This window comes from Syngnathoides biaculeatus, chromosome 14, assembly GCF_019802595.1.
Source record: "Syngnathoides biaculeatus isolate LvHL_M chromosome 14, ASM1980259v1, whole genome shotgun sequence".
Lineage (NCBI taxonomy): Eukaryota > Metazoa > Chordata > Actinopteri > Syngnathiformes > Syngnathidae > Syngnathoides > Syngnathoides biaculeatus.
Window position 1 is genome coordinate 22,027,126 of NC_084653.1, and position 14,325 is coordinate 22,041,450.

The window sequence follows — 14,325 nt, forward strand, 5'->3', positions numbered from 1 at the left end:
GCAAGTAAATGAGTATAATTGCCCCTCCACCTTATCGTGGTGGGGGGGATTTGTGTGTTCCAATGATCCTAGGAGCTAATTTGCTAGCGTCACCCGTGACAAACAGGTCCTAGGTGAGGGATCAGACAAAGCTCGGCTATAAGACTCTTGTGATGAAAAACATAAATGGATGGAGTTTCCCTGCCGCCCCTCTTGAGCTAGGCTTGGAGGTGGGGCTAAAAGGTAAGCGCCTGGTGGCCGGGCTTGGACCTATGGGGCCGGTTGGGCACAGCCCAAAAGGGGTAATGTGGGTCTCGGGTCACCCGTGACAAACAGATCCTAGGTAAGGGACCAGACAAAGCTCGGCTATAAGACTCTTGTGATGAAAAACATAAATGGATGGAGTCTCCCTGCCCCCCCTCTGGAGCTAGGCTTGGAGGTGGGGCTCAAAAGTAAGCGCCTAGTGGTCAGGCTTGGACCTATGGGACCCGGTTGGGCACAGCCCAAAAGGGGTAATGTGGGTCTCAGGTCACCCGTGACAAACAGGTCCTAGGTGAGGGACCAGACAAAGAACGGCAATAAGACTCTTGTGATGAAAAACATAAATGAATTGATTTTCCCTGCCCCCCTTCCCCTCTGGAACCAGGCTTGGAGGTGGGGCTCGAAGGTAAGCGCCTGGTGGCCGGGCTTGGACCTATGGGGCCTGGTTGGGCACAGCCCAAAGGAGGTAATGTGGGTCTCCCTTCCCAGGGGCCACAGGGGGTGGGTGCAGTGCAAGCCGGGCGGTGGCCGAAGACGGAGACCTTGGCGATCAGATCCCCGGTTACAGAAGCCGGCTCTAGGAATCTAGGAACGTGGAAACGGGGTCCTGCTGGGGGAACCTGAATGCTCAGATGGGTAATGACAGGGAGACCTGTAAGGACGTGACTGAGAGGAATGCCCCCCCACCCCCAATCATAACCAGATCAGTGTTCTGTTATTGGATTTCTGGACTCATCACAGATTGTCCACATGGGTATTTGGTACCAGGACACCCTGGGTCGCAGTTCGATGTTTGACTTTGTGTGGTCGTGTCATTGGACTTGCGGCTACATGTCTTGGAGTCTCTCGTGAAGAGAGGGGTGGAACTGTCAACTGATTACGACCCCGTGGTGAGTTGGCTCCGAAAAAAAAGAAAATATAGGTTTCATATTTGCATTATCCCATTTATTAGCTTATTATGTCAGAAAGACTGCTGGGAAAATGCATTTACGGTTGAAAATATTTCTGGAGGGCAGAACCATATTTCTAATTTGGGTCTTGAGCTGAAAAGATTTGGGGAAACCCAGGTCAAGATTACAACCCCGCCATTCCTATCGATTTGTGCAAATCTGCAGAATCGATGGTCTCAATCTAAAACAAGAGTGATGTCAAAGTGAGCTGGGAAAGAGAAAATGGATCCAAACGGATCGCCGCGTCGGAGCTGGCGAGAGCGCAAACAAAATATAAAATCCAAGAAGTAGAAAGTGAAGCCCGACGCTCCCCTGCTCGCGGTGGATAAATAAATGAGCAGGCCCTTACATGTGCATACAAACAAGTGACGTGCCACAGATCCATCTGCTACTCCGTCGTACCGACGGGGAATTGCAAGTTCCAAACCGTGCTTGAATGCGACATAAATGCCGTTATTAGGATTTTTTTATTGGAACCAAAAAGCCCGTTTGCTTTGCTTTGCAGTTCAAACTTCTTGAACCATCAGTGAAATTCTTCTGACAGGCCAATACAGTCTTTTAATGGGCTCTTCCTTTGACAATAAAATAAAAAAAAAAAACAAGATTATTAACTAAATTAATTTAACATTTCTTTTCTCATATCAAATAGCGAGAAAAGAAGTAAACTATCCGGCGTCGAGCTGTCCCAATTATTTAAAAAAAAAAACATGCGTAACTGCTATATGGCTGTAAAAATAATTTGAACATCTATTTAAAAAAAACGAGTAACGCAATTTACAAACTGCAAAACTAAACTGAAACGTAACGGTGCAAGGCAAGGTTTTAAGTAACATTTCATCGCGGTTTTAAAAGTGTAATATTGAGTTACTCTTTGAAGGAGATATACATTTTTTCCCAATTAAAAAAAAATCAGTTCAAATGTATTTTAATAACGTAACATCTGCGACATGCTTTTTGTCAAAATCCGTTCTGCTTTGACGAAAACTACTCCGTCGAGTGGGTCGTAATCAAGTATTTGTATCCAGTGACAGTAATCTAGAGCAGAGCAAAGCATTCTTTATTGCAGGCAGGAACATTTTCTTAATTTGAGCAGAGCAAAGCATTCTTCATTGCAGGCAGGAACAGTTACGTAATTATATTTACAATTATTTCTACATTATCCCCCTGTTTATCCAACAAGTGTACATTCCATTTTTATTTTATCGTCATTTTCATGCTGCTTTGGTCGTCGTGCACCTTAATCTCCACTCCCGGTCACCACAATTTTCCTCTTTGCTTTTCTGTGTCGCGATCAGTCCGTTTTCTCTGAAAAGTTTACAAATCGAACAACTTTGTGGGCACGTTTCACTCTAATTGGAATGATTTAAATGGTCCAACTAGCTGGGGAAAAAAAAAAGATCTTTGTCCTCTGCTTTGGCAAAAGAAATGAAAAAAACAAAACAAAAAACATATGCAAACATTTGTACCCGGTTCTTCAGAGGTCGGTCCAGATCCGACGGTGTCAATTCCAGCTGGCTCGGTTGATTACGCCTGGTCTACATATTGCACATGCAGTTACAGCGATCGGATCACCTCCCATCTTGGAAAATGGCCTTAAATATGTTTTCTCACAGGAGAACAAGAATGTTTTCAGATGGGTGCAGTGGGGTGTGTGTGTGGGGGGGGGCATTTGATGTCTCCATGGAAACAGAGGAGGCATGCGCTTCATACCAGGGTCCTGCTTCAGCGTGAAACGTGTGCAGCGAATTTAATTTCTTTGAAAATATGAATATTTCAGCGGCCTACATCGCTATTTGTTGAGGTGATGGGCTCGGGTGCAGCGCAGGCGGGGAGAGGGGGGTCAGCCTGGAACGAGAGAACAAGACTTTGAATCGCGGACGCCGCCGCGCGCGGGAACGCGAAGCGGGGCCGCAAAGGTGACGCAAAGCGCTCACAATTTTCATAAACAAGCGAGGATATCAGAGAAGAAGGACGAAGAGCGGGAAAGGGATGACTTTGGTTGTCGAGCGCAGCTTGCACTGAAGTACTGTGAACTCCTCAGAATTACAAATGAGAACAAAAATGTTTCCCTCAAATAAAGACGAGCCTATTTAGAATCATCACATCTGACGTAGATATATATGTATACAGTATTTGGCGGTACGGTGGAGCAGCTGGAAAGTGTTGGCCTCACAGTTCTGAGGTCCCGGGTTCAATCCCGGACCTGCCTGTGTGGAGTTTGCATGTTCTCCCCATGCCTGCGTGGGCTATTTATGACATATGACAATTTGAAATTTTGGTACAGATGTTGACAAGAATCATGGAAATTGATCTTCTAAATTTGGCTTCACGGGCCACATAAAATCATGTGGTGGGCCAGATCTGGCCCCCGGGCCTTGAGTTTAACACCTGTGTTCTATAGTGATATGCGTAGATGAATATATTCAATAATCAGCATCACTTATGATGTGTTTTTAAAGTAGTGTATGTAGCTCCCTGGTTTCTGGACCCCCCTGTGTGGAGTTTGCATGTTCTCCCCATGCCTGCGTGGGTTTCCTCTGGGCACTCCGATTTCCTCCCAGATACCCAAAATATGCAACATTAATCGGACACTCTGAATTGACCCTAGGTGCGGCTGTTTGTCTCGATGTGCCCCGCGATTGGCTGGCAACCAGTTCAGGGTGTACCACGCCGCCTGATGGGATAGGGGATAGGGGTAGGGATAGGATAGGCTATAGGCTGGGATAGGCTCCAGCACTCCCCGTGACCCTTGTGAGGATAAGCGGAGAATGGATGGATATATATATAAACAAATACTGTAGCGATGGGCTTGTTGGAAGTGTGATGTTATTTTGTGAAAGTGAGAGCACAAGTGACAATTTGCTGCATTTGTTTTCCAAAATAATGAGAATAAATAATAAATATATTCGCGTCAGGTCCGCAAATATTTGGACAACGGATTTGAAATGTGCTTAAACTGCTGACAAATCAGGTTTCATGTGAGGTTATTAGAGGATAACAACAGTTTGTACCCAAAGTTTTGTGACGAATGAATACACTAAAGACTCCCTTTGGAATACTTTTAAATATCTCAAGTACACCACCACTCACTGTCGGCGCATAATCAAACATGGCAATTTTATCCTTGTCACGCAAATAAATAAATATTCGGTACGTGTGGCGTGCAAAAGGCAAGATTCCACCCAGAAGCGCACCGATCCTCACCGGGCAATTTCAAGTCATCTGAGTCACCGGCGCAGAGAAGTTCAATTACTGGCTGTGCGCACTTCGACATCAGCGCAGCCGATTACACCCAATCAGCGCCAAACTGCGACTGCGCACTGCTGAGGCCGCCGCCGTCAAAGATGGCATTCGGGTGTCATGCGAGGAGACCTGCGGCACACAACAAAGTTACTTTGGCTCGCCGGCGTCTCGCGGTGCATTAGCATGCATTTTCCGTCAGATGAATTATTCATCAGAAGGCTTCCTAATGCAGAGTATTAATATTGAAATGGCCATCAAGCACTTTCTTTCAATTTCTCACCTTTTGATAGACCTCTTCTTTCCCTTCCTTTGTCACACCGTGTCACGTTTCAACCAGACTGAGTGCTCCTTTTGCCCGCTGCGCCCGTCACTGTGATGTGTGCGACGTTTCGCGTCGAAACTTGCGATCGCAAAACTTTAAACTGCAGTGGTAGTCAGTTTAGAGCAAATCTAATTTTTTTTTGCAAATAAAAACAAAAATCTATTGCAAAATGACAATTTAAGAGCAAAAGATATTTAAACTGCTTTGATAAATTGAAGCCAAAGTCACACAAAAATGTGGTGTGCTATTTGTATGTTGGCGTAGGCCATGAAGGGGCGTGGCCTTGTGACATCAGCCTGGCTATTTACCGCAAAGTTGATTCCGTGCGTCTCGCAAGTGTTTTAATTTTACATTTGTGTGTTTGAGTTTGTACAGAGCCCCTAAAGGGACACTGGAAAAAAAACTGCTTTCTCATTGTAATGAGAAACTTTCTTGTTGTAATGAGAAACTCTCATATTGTAATGAGTAACTAGTCCATTGAATGTGTGCATGTATAAAAGACCCTTTTTCCTTATTCAGGAAGCTACCCCGAGCAGGTAAATAAGCTACGACTAACTGAACACAGGAAGCTACCGCAAGCAGGTAAATAAGCTAAGACCCACAGGTAGCCATTTATCGACACTCTTATTGTAATGAGTAACTTTCTCATTGTAATGAGTAACTAGTCCATTGCATGTGTGCATGTATAAAAGACCCTTATTCCTTATTCAGGAAGCTACCGCTAGCAGGTAAATAAGCTACGACTACCTGAACGCAGGAAGCTACTGCTAGCAGGTAAATAAGCTACAACCAACAGGAAGCCGTTTTTTGACAGTCTTTTTTTTTTGACAGTAATGAGAAACTTACTCATGAGCTACAATGAGTAACGTACTCATTGTAATGAGAAACTTTCTCATTGTAATGAGTAAGTTTCTCATTGTAATGAGTAACTAGTCCATTTCCTGTGTGCATGTATAAAAGACCCTTATTCCTTAATCAGAAAGCTATCGCTAGCAGGTAAATAAGCTACGACTACTTGAACGCAGGAAGCTACTGCTTGCAGGTAAATAAGCTAAAACCAATAGGTAGCTGTTTGTAATGAGTAACTTACTCGTGAATTACAATGAGTAAGTTACTCATTGTAATGAGTAAGTTATTCATTACAATGACAAAGTTACTCATTACAATGAGAAATTTACTCATTACAATGAGGCTTCAATTGTTTGCCAAACACTTTGCAATGCACGTTACTGCCCCCTGCAGACAAAGGGTGCAACATTCACGACGGCAACGCTGCATTCGAAACTATGGGAAATTGGAAACTCTTGAGATTTCCTGGGAAATGGAAAACTTTTGAGATTGAGACGTGTGGCATCAGAGCGTTCAAATCAAACATGAAAAAAGATGGATTTCGTTCCGTTTCCGCAGAAGCTACGTAAACCGGAATTGTAAGTCCTAACGAGTTGCATGAGAAACAAGGCAATCAGGATAAAACGATCAAATGAAAACCAATGAGCTTGTACCTCAACGATGTATTCTTACCCCGCTGCACAAAAAGCACGCTCGCCGTCTGTGATCATCTTCCGTCTACGTCGCGATAATGCTGGTGTCGCCCCGCCGTGCGAATCAAGTCGACTGTCATCCATTATGCATGTGCGGCGTACTGCCTCACAAACATTGTGTAATAATGGAGCGGGACACGCCAAAAAAACAACAACAACAACAAAAAAAGTAGTTTGGAGTCAAATTCAGAAAAACAGAGCAGATTACACAAATACACTCTCAGAACATGTACAAAAAAACTCACACAGATTCGTGCTGGATGATGACAGATGTCGCTGGCAGGTCCGGTCCTGTCTTTGGCTCTCGGCTAACAACACCAAAGGAGGTATTATCCATCAAGTCCAGGTGTCCTGAAGTAAAGTAAAGTAAAGTAAAGTAAAGTACACTAACTACCGACCCATCTATCGATAGGATCAATTTAGGATTGGTAGCTAGCTAGGTAACTGCTAACTAATTTCATGTTCTTCTTGCTAATATAGAATACGAAGGTTTGTAGAGTAGCCAAATATTGTTCTCATGTAAGAGTACAGTTACTTTTCAGTAATATGACTCAATCTAACTAACTACCGATCCATCTATCGATGGGATCAATTTGGGATTGATAGCTAGCTAGGTAACTGCTAGCTAATTTGAAGTTATTCTTGCTAATATAGAATACAGAGGTTTGTAGAGTAGCCAAATATTGTGCTCATGTAAGAGTCCAGTTACTTTACAGTAATATGACTCAAACTAACTACCGATCCATCTATCGATAGGATCAATTTAGGTTTGGTAGCTAGCTAGGTAACTGTGAGCTAATTTGTAATTCTTGTTGCTAATATAGAATACAGAAGTTTGTAGAGTAGCCAAATATTGTACTCATTTAAGAGTACAGTTACTTTACAGTAATATCACTTAAATAAAACGAAAATAAAATTGTCCACATTTGAGTAAGAGTAAGAAAGTGTTCAGTGAAAAAATATAAAAAGTGTTGAGTAACTTCTGATTATTATTATTTTTTTTCAGAGCATGAACATCAAATAAAATAAAAAAATATATTTAAAATGCAGCTGTTAGCAAGTCAAACTAAAAGAAGATGCTGTTGACATTCAGCATCAGCTGTGTTTAATCTAGAAGAGAAGAGACTCGCTGACTACGTGAACAGAATTTTGCATTTACATGTGTGCGTTGCTTGTGTAGTTTGTCACTCAAAGGTCAAGTGTCATGCCTATAAACATTCTAAAATTGATATTGTAATGAAAAATACATATAACATTATTCACTTGTCCATACGAAAAAATAAATATGAGTGGAGAGCGCGTCATGCATGCGCAAAGTTGCGGAAGTCTCATTCGACATCGAAGTGGTAGCCATGTTGCCCACATTCTCTGTTCGTTACATCGCACCGGGACATTGAAAACAATTTTGTGTCACCTACACGGAAGTTCTTTCCGAAAAAGAGAACATATCAGAATCGAGTGAAGTGACCGGGGCAATATTACCCTATCGTGTCAAGCCATATTTAGATGATATGCGGATCACTTCTAGCTAACAACAGATTCCCAGACAGTATGTATGACAGTATGTAGCGTACTCAGAAGCGAGCGACGACAACGCCGTAAAGCGGCCAGGCCCCACGACGAGCCACCCCGGCCCGGCTCGGCGCCACGTTGAGCCACCCCAGCTCAGCGCCAGAATGAGCCACCTCGGCGCCGCCATGAGCCACCCAAAGCCGTGATCGCAGTGGACAAAGGCACGGCTTCGACGACGGCTCGTCCGAAGCCGTGCTCCGCGCCAACCGGTACATCGACACATTTAGCATCCATGACTTATGTGCGCGGATGATTTGTTACATTCTGAGAGGATTGCGCCCCCCCCCCTTCCCAACGCCGAGAAAGAGAGAGAAAAGAGACCATTCACAATCAAGTGAAGTGACCGAGGCAATATCACCCTATCGTTTCGAGCCATATTTAGATGATATGCGGATCACTTCTAACTAACAACAGACTCCCAGACAGTATGTATGACAGTATGTAGCGTAGTCAGGAGCGAGCGATGTAACGTAACGCGGCCCGGCACGACGTGGCACTGAAGCCGAGATCGGGAGACGCGGCACCGACATGCACATCGACACATTTAGCACCACTGACTTACGGATTATGCCCCCCCCCCAACTATTTTTTTTTTTTAGTAGTTGTATACACACCTACCCGTCATTTGGAACCTACGAGGCTATCGTCCTTTGCACTCGTGCAATCCATTTTTCACGACGAACCGGGTCTCTTCCAAACTTATGAAGGGTAAATCCATCCTCCCGAGTGTTCGAACAATATCCAGCAATACAACGAGCCCGCATTTTGGCTAACACGAAGGAACAACGAGCGACCTTCCAGCATGTAAAACTAGTAGAAACATACGAGACCGCTTGAGTGCGCTACTGCCCTGTACGTCAGTTCCTGGTTCTTCTCCAAAACAAATCCCTCGAGAGGTTTTTCATGACGGGAGTTACAAAAAGCCGTATATTGTATGTCAGAATCATGTTTTGTGGTGAAAAAAACAGATGGCTCCATTCGGCTGCCTTTTTTTCCCCCCATTAATAACATATTAAAAATCATGCATTTCATGACAGTGGACCTTTAAGTTTTGTAGTTTGTCACTGGTCCTTGAATACATTTTTGTTGTTCATATTCATTAACATGAGGGAAGCACGATGGACTCGCGGTTATCACTTTTGCCTCAGAGTTGAGACGTTTGCATGTTCGCTCAGACTTCTTCCAACGTTCCGAAAACAAAAATGTCGGGTTTGACTGAAGCCTCTAAATACAGTACGGGGTGTTCCCTTACCTCTCGCCAAAGTCAGCCGGGACGGGTTCCAGCTCACCTGGGACGCCAACGATGACGAGCGCTGGAGAAATTCTGTCGATCAAAGTCCAAGTCTGGAGAAAGAACAATCAACATGCTGAAACCACACTTAAAAAAAAAAAAAAAAAAAAAAAAAACCTTTACCCTTCACAATAGGAACGGCTGCGAGGCAGAGGATGAATCAAAATACATTTTTTTTAACCTCGGTGCCTTTCATCTTACATCGAAAAGCCTGAAATAATACCTGATGGTTGCATTGACTTTTGATATTTTCTTTTGAAGCCGTTCAAAAAACGGAAAAGAAAAGCAGGGAACGACAGGATATCTGCCTTTAAATGCATCGCGCACAGGTCTTGTGATGTCATCCGTGCGGTAGTTCAAGATGGATAAGTCAAAAAACAAAAAAAGAGGAAATTCTCATTTTTTTTTAGCTGGTGTAATAACTTTAAACGCATGAGCACGTTATTGCTATTGACCCATATTTCGTACCTCCCGGCTGTACTCTATTCGTGCTGTGAGCGTAGTAAAGTAAATATATCCTTACAGTTCCCTTAATCCACAACTTGCCCCCGCTCCCACCTTTTTTCTGCTTGCTCTTCAGATGTTTGTGAGAAAAAAAATAAAATAAAATAAAATAAAAACAGATAGGCCTCCTAGCAAAAAAAAAAAAAAAAAAGCTTTAATTGATGCCATCGCTATTGAGAACGCCGTTTGGCGTAAAACATGCTTTACATACACAAATCAAAAAAAGCCCATTAGCACATCAAAAAGGGGGTGTTGGGAAGGGGGGGGGGCAACCGTCGAATTTGCCGTTCGTAGAAAACTCAACTGCCAATTTTGATGACTCAAAAGTATTTTAGAGAAATGCTAATAGGCCTGCTTTTATCTGTTCACGGGTCATCACCAAGATCAAGATATACAGGAGCTGTTTTTATGTTTTATTTTATTTTTTTTTGCTGTGGGTTGCTTGCTGCTACACGCACGGTACACGAGTGAGGCTAACGGATCGTGTTGGAGGTTAGCACAGAGAGCTAGAGAGCGGCTACTTGTCTCTCCAATGGGTTGCATTCACTGACGTCACATTTTTTGCTGATTTACCCACACACCACTGCGTGCCGCCATTTAACCTCCCTACCGAACACGTACCAGTGTTGTAGCCTCTGGAATTCTCTCCGTTACTGTTTTTGTGTTTCACGGGCATCTCGGGACTCAAGCACACAAGAGAGGACTTGCTAACCATCAGAAAGCCTTCTTCTGACTTTTTTTCGACAACTCTCGCTAATTTGCTGAAGCTTTTTCCGGAGTTGCTAGTCGGCACGCTCTTCAAAGCCGGTACCAAATCCGGTACACAAGTCCGGCTACGTAAGCGGGGACATCGTCTAATGCTTCCAACGAAAGACTTAGGACCATCTGCGGCTCTGCGCTTCACGGAGACTTGGCCTTGTGGACGATTTTCCGACGCTGGTATCTCGCTGCACGGTCTCAACCTCCATCGTGCTGATCGTGTCACCGAGCTAAGCTAACTAGCTTAATCGATACTCTTTTCAGAAGGCCAACATTACAGTTAAGATCCGTTTTTTGTTGGTCACTTGAAAGATTTTAAAACATTATTCGTCTGCCTGTTTAAAGTGACAGAACAAACAAAACAACCAGCGCAAATTGAATGCAAGCAGCAAACATCGATAGCAGGCAGGGCCTACATAGACAAAAAATGTATAAATACTAAAATATTAGACATTCCATTGCATTTCCCCAATGGGTTGTTTTCACCGATGTCACATCCGCGCCGCCATTTAACCTCTCTACCGAACGCGTACCAGTGTGGAAGTCTGCGGCATACTCTCGGTTATTGTTTGTGTTTTTGTGTTTCACGGGCGTCTCGGGGCTCAAGTCCACAAGAGAGGACTTGCTAACCATCAGAGAGCCTTCTTCTGACGTTTTTTTTTCGACAACTCCCGCCAATTCGCTGAAGGTTTTTGTAGAGTTGCTAGTCGGTGCGCTTTTCAAAGAAGCCTCACGATCCGTTACAGAAGTCCGGCTGCGTAATCGGGGACATCGTCTAACGCCTCTGACGAAAGACTTTCTCGTGCTGTTTCCAAAGCGTTATTGAGCCAAGGCGCGTATTTTTCATCAGAAAAAAAATGGTACAAATATATGTTACAAAATATGGAAACACAAATTGATTGCAAGCGGAAAAGGATTTAAATGTTCTGGTTCCTTGCAAGGATAGATAAGGAAAGATTATTTTTTGCCGGGCAGCTGGTAAAGTGTTGGCCTCACAGTTTGGAGGTCCCGCGTTCGATCCCGGACCCGCCTCTGTGGGGTTTGCATGTTCTCCCCGTGCCTGCGTGGGTTTTCTCCGGGCACTATGGTTTCCTCCAACATCCCCAAAACATGCAACATTAATTGGACACTCTAAATTGCCCATAGGTGTGATTTTGAGTGCAGCTGTTTGTCTTTGATGTGCCCTGCGATTGGCTGGCGACCAGTTCAGGGTGTGCCCCGCCTCCTGCCCGTTGACTGCTGGGATTGGTCCCAGCACTCCCCGCGACCCTCGTGAGGATAAGCAGCAAAGAAAATGAATGGATGATTGCCATTACAGAATTGTACACAATTTATGTAAACTATGCTGTATATTTTTAAGGCGTTATTACAGAATTTTCCATTTTAAAATAACTAACATAAAATAAGGTATATAAAATACAGGCATATAATTTTAGCCAAAATAATTTCATTTTTAACAAAGGTCAGTGTCTTTCTGGGACCCTCGTGAGGATAAGCGGCGAAGAAAATGGATGGATGGATGGATATTTTTAGCAGAGCGAACCCCCATTTCATGGGAGAAAGGAAATGAGCCATCCTCAACTCACTTCAAATGGTTCCTTTGGCACCAAATTACCACCAGATGGTGACAAAGAGATCAACAAGAACTGAACCGGAAATATGCATATTAAACTATTTTTAATATAAAAAATGAACAAGCTAATGTTGGCTTACCTTGTTGTTGTTCCATAACTTTGGATGATGCATTATTATACTCCACAGTCTCTTTTTTTTTTTTTTTTGTTAACCGTCGGTAACAACCAAGTTCGAAACTGCAACGAACTCATGCGGTCCAAATCCGGCCTTCCCATTGAAAATGACCGCCGACGTTCAGTACGCTGGCAAGGCGTTCTTTGACCAATTGAACCTGTGTAAAAAATATATCATAAATTGGATGAAAAAGCAACATCAGAGGCGGTTACATGCTGTGCTGAGTGCAATTAGACTGAGCTTGGCACCTCGTGATGAAAAGAAAATGGAGCGCATCTCTCATCTCTCATTTCCTCCTCTCCGACGGCACAAGTCCGAGTGGCGCCGACCGGACCGCCTCGCACTGGTGGTGAGCGTCAGGCCTGCTCGCTTCACTCTCACGTCGACCAGCAGCTCGCCGACCCAGAAGACGTTCAACCGATGGGGAGGGGTGCGTTTACGTTGTGTATTAACTTAATATGTTTGTGCAAGACATGATTATGCTTAAACTGATGAATACATAATTTCTTGTTTCTGCTGCGTTACCCACGGCCACCAACACATTTATGCGGTACAAAACTGCAACATTTCAAACATAAATCACAAACAATAGCAAGCTAAGCTACAAGCACCGGGGTTCGAGCAACGGCCGTCTCGTGCTGAATCCGTTTTCTGGCCCGCAAAAAGATCGGCTCGTCAGAAGAATCATTCTTAAAGGGCCACTATCATGCCCATAAACATTCTAAACTAGATATTGTAACGAAAAATACATGTAACATTATTCACGTCAATGTTGAAATGAAAAAAAATAAATATGAGCGGAGAGCGTGTCATCCATGCGCAAAGTTGCGGAAGTCTTGCTCGACATCCAAGTGGTAGCCATATTGCCTGCAGACGTCACACTGGGACATTCCCCATTGAAAACACGTAATGGCATCTGCCATGGGTGAGGAACAACAGAGATTTTCGGATTTTTCCCGACAACTCCTTCTGGCACGGAAGCTCTTTTCGAAGAAGAGAACATCTCACAGTCGAGTGAAGTGACCGGGGCAATATTACCCGATCGTTTCGAGCCGTATTTCGATGATATGAGGATGACTTCTAACTAACAACAGACTCCGCGACAGTATGTATGCCACGAACCTCCGGTACAGGGGCGAACCCAAATGCAGGACTTTGAGGCAGAGGCATAATGTTCAATGTAGTTTATTCCGGAAACTGGGTCCTAGACGGTGTAGCAGTCCGACAAGGCAGAGGTACAGAAAGGCTCGGCGGGATCCCAAAAAACATGCAGCAAGGTCCGATGACTATGGGGCAAACTAACAACTCAGCAGGTCAGGATCAAACAAAAGGGCGCAGAATCGCTGTGACCAGGATTACTCTAACTTACGCGTAGAAGCGGAGAGTCCCACAGGAAGTGAATGCAACTCGCTAACGCAAGGCAACGAACTGGCAAACGCCAGGGACAAAAACTCCAACTTAAATGCCTGTCTAATTACAGTCCCAATGTGAAACAGCTGTAAAGCGGCCCGGCTGAGTCACCCCAGCCGAAGCCACGATGGGCGGGGCACGGCGCCAGAGCCGTGATTGTCGGACGGGGCGCCAACGTCACATCGATACATTTAGCACCCCTGACTAACGTACGCTGATCTTTTGTTACGTTCTGAGAGAAGGATTACGATTATTTTTTTTAATAGCTCTGTACACACCTACCTGTCATTCTGAACCCACGAAGCTCTCGTCCTTTTCCATTTTTCACGACGAACCGGGTCTTTTGGAAAAGTATGAAGAGTAAATCCATCCTCCCGAGTGTTCGAACAATATCCAGCAATACATTCATTTGAAAATTCCCCACACGATGTATGATTGATTCAGTACATGTTCAGAACGTTGACCGTGGGTTTGAATATGACTGAATGTTTTTTAATCTGCGTCTGATCTGTGATTGGCTGGCGACCGGTCAAGGGTGTATCCCACCTCCAAATTAGGTGTGACCGACACCGTCTTACATTCCAATTCATGGCAATTTACCTTTACTATTTCCCCCCACACCCGCCGAAACGATTCGGCGTGAATCAAATTCTAATAAAGACTCGGCGTTCCTCGAGAACACGGTGCGGGGAAAAGGCTGCTTGTTAAACAACTGCTGTAAATATCCAGCCGTGGGTTGAAGTG

The 14,325-nt window shown here is 44.2% G+C and overlaps 1 long non-coding RNA gene across 1 annotated transcript; it reads right to left on the bottom strand.

Moving 5' to 3' along the window:
- Positions 1–2,257: 2,257 nt before the first annotated feature.
- Positions 2,258–14,322, bottom strand: LOC133512683 (uncharacterized). Its single transcript, XR_009798245.1, has 7 exons — positions 12,420–14,322; positions 12,136–12,328; positions 9,121–9,212; positions 6,542–6,647; positions 6,277–6,397; positions 4,395–4,562; positions 2,258–3,035 (listed from the first exon to the last, which is right to left on the bottom strand). It is a non-coding gene; the product is annotated as an uncharacterized LOC133512683 (long non-coding RNA).
- Between the last annotated feature and the right edge of the window lie 3 nt (positions 14,323–14,325).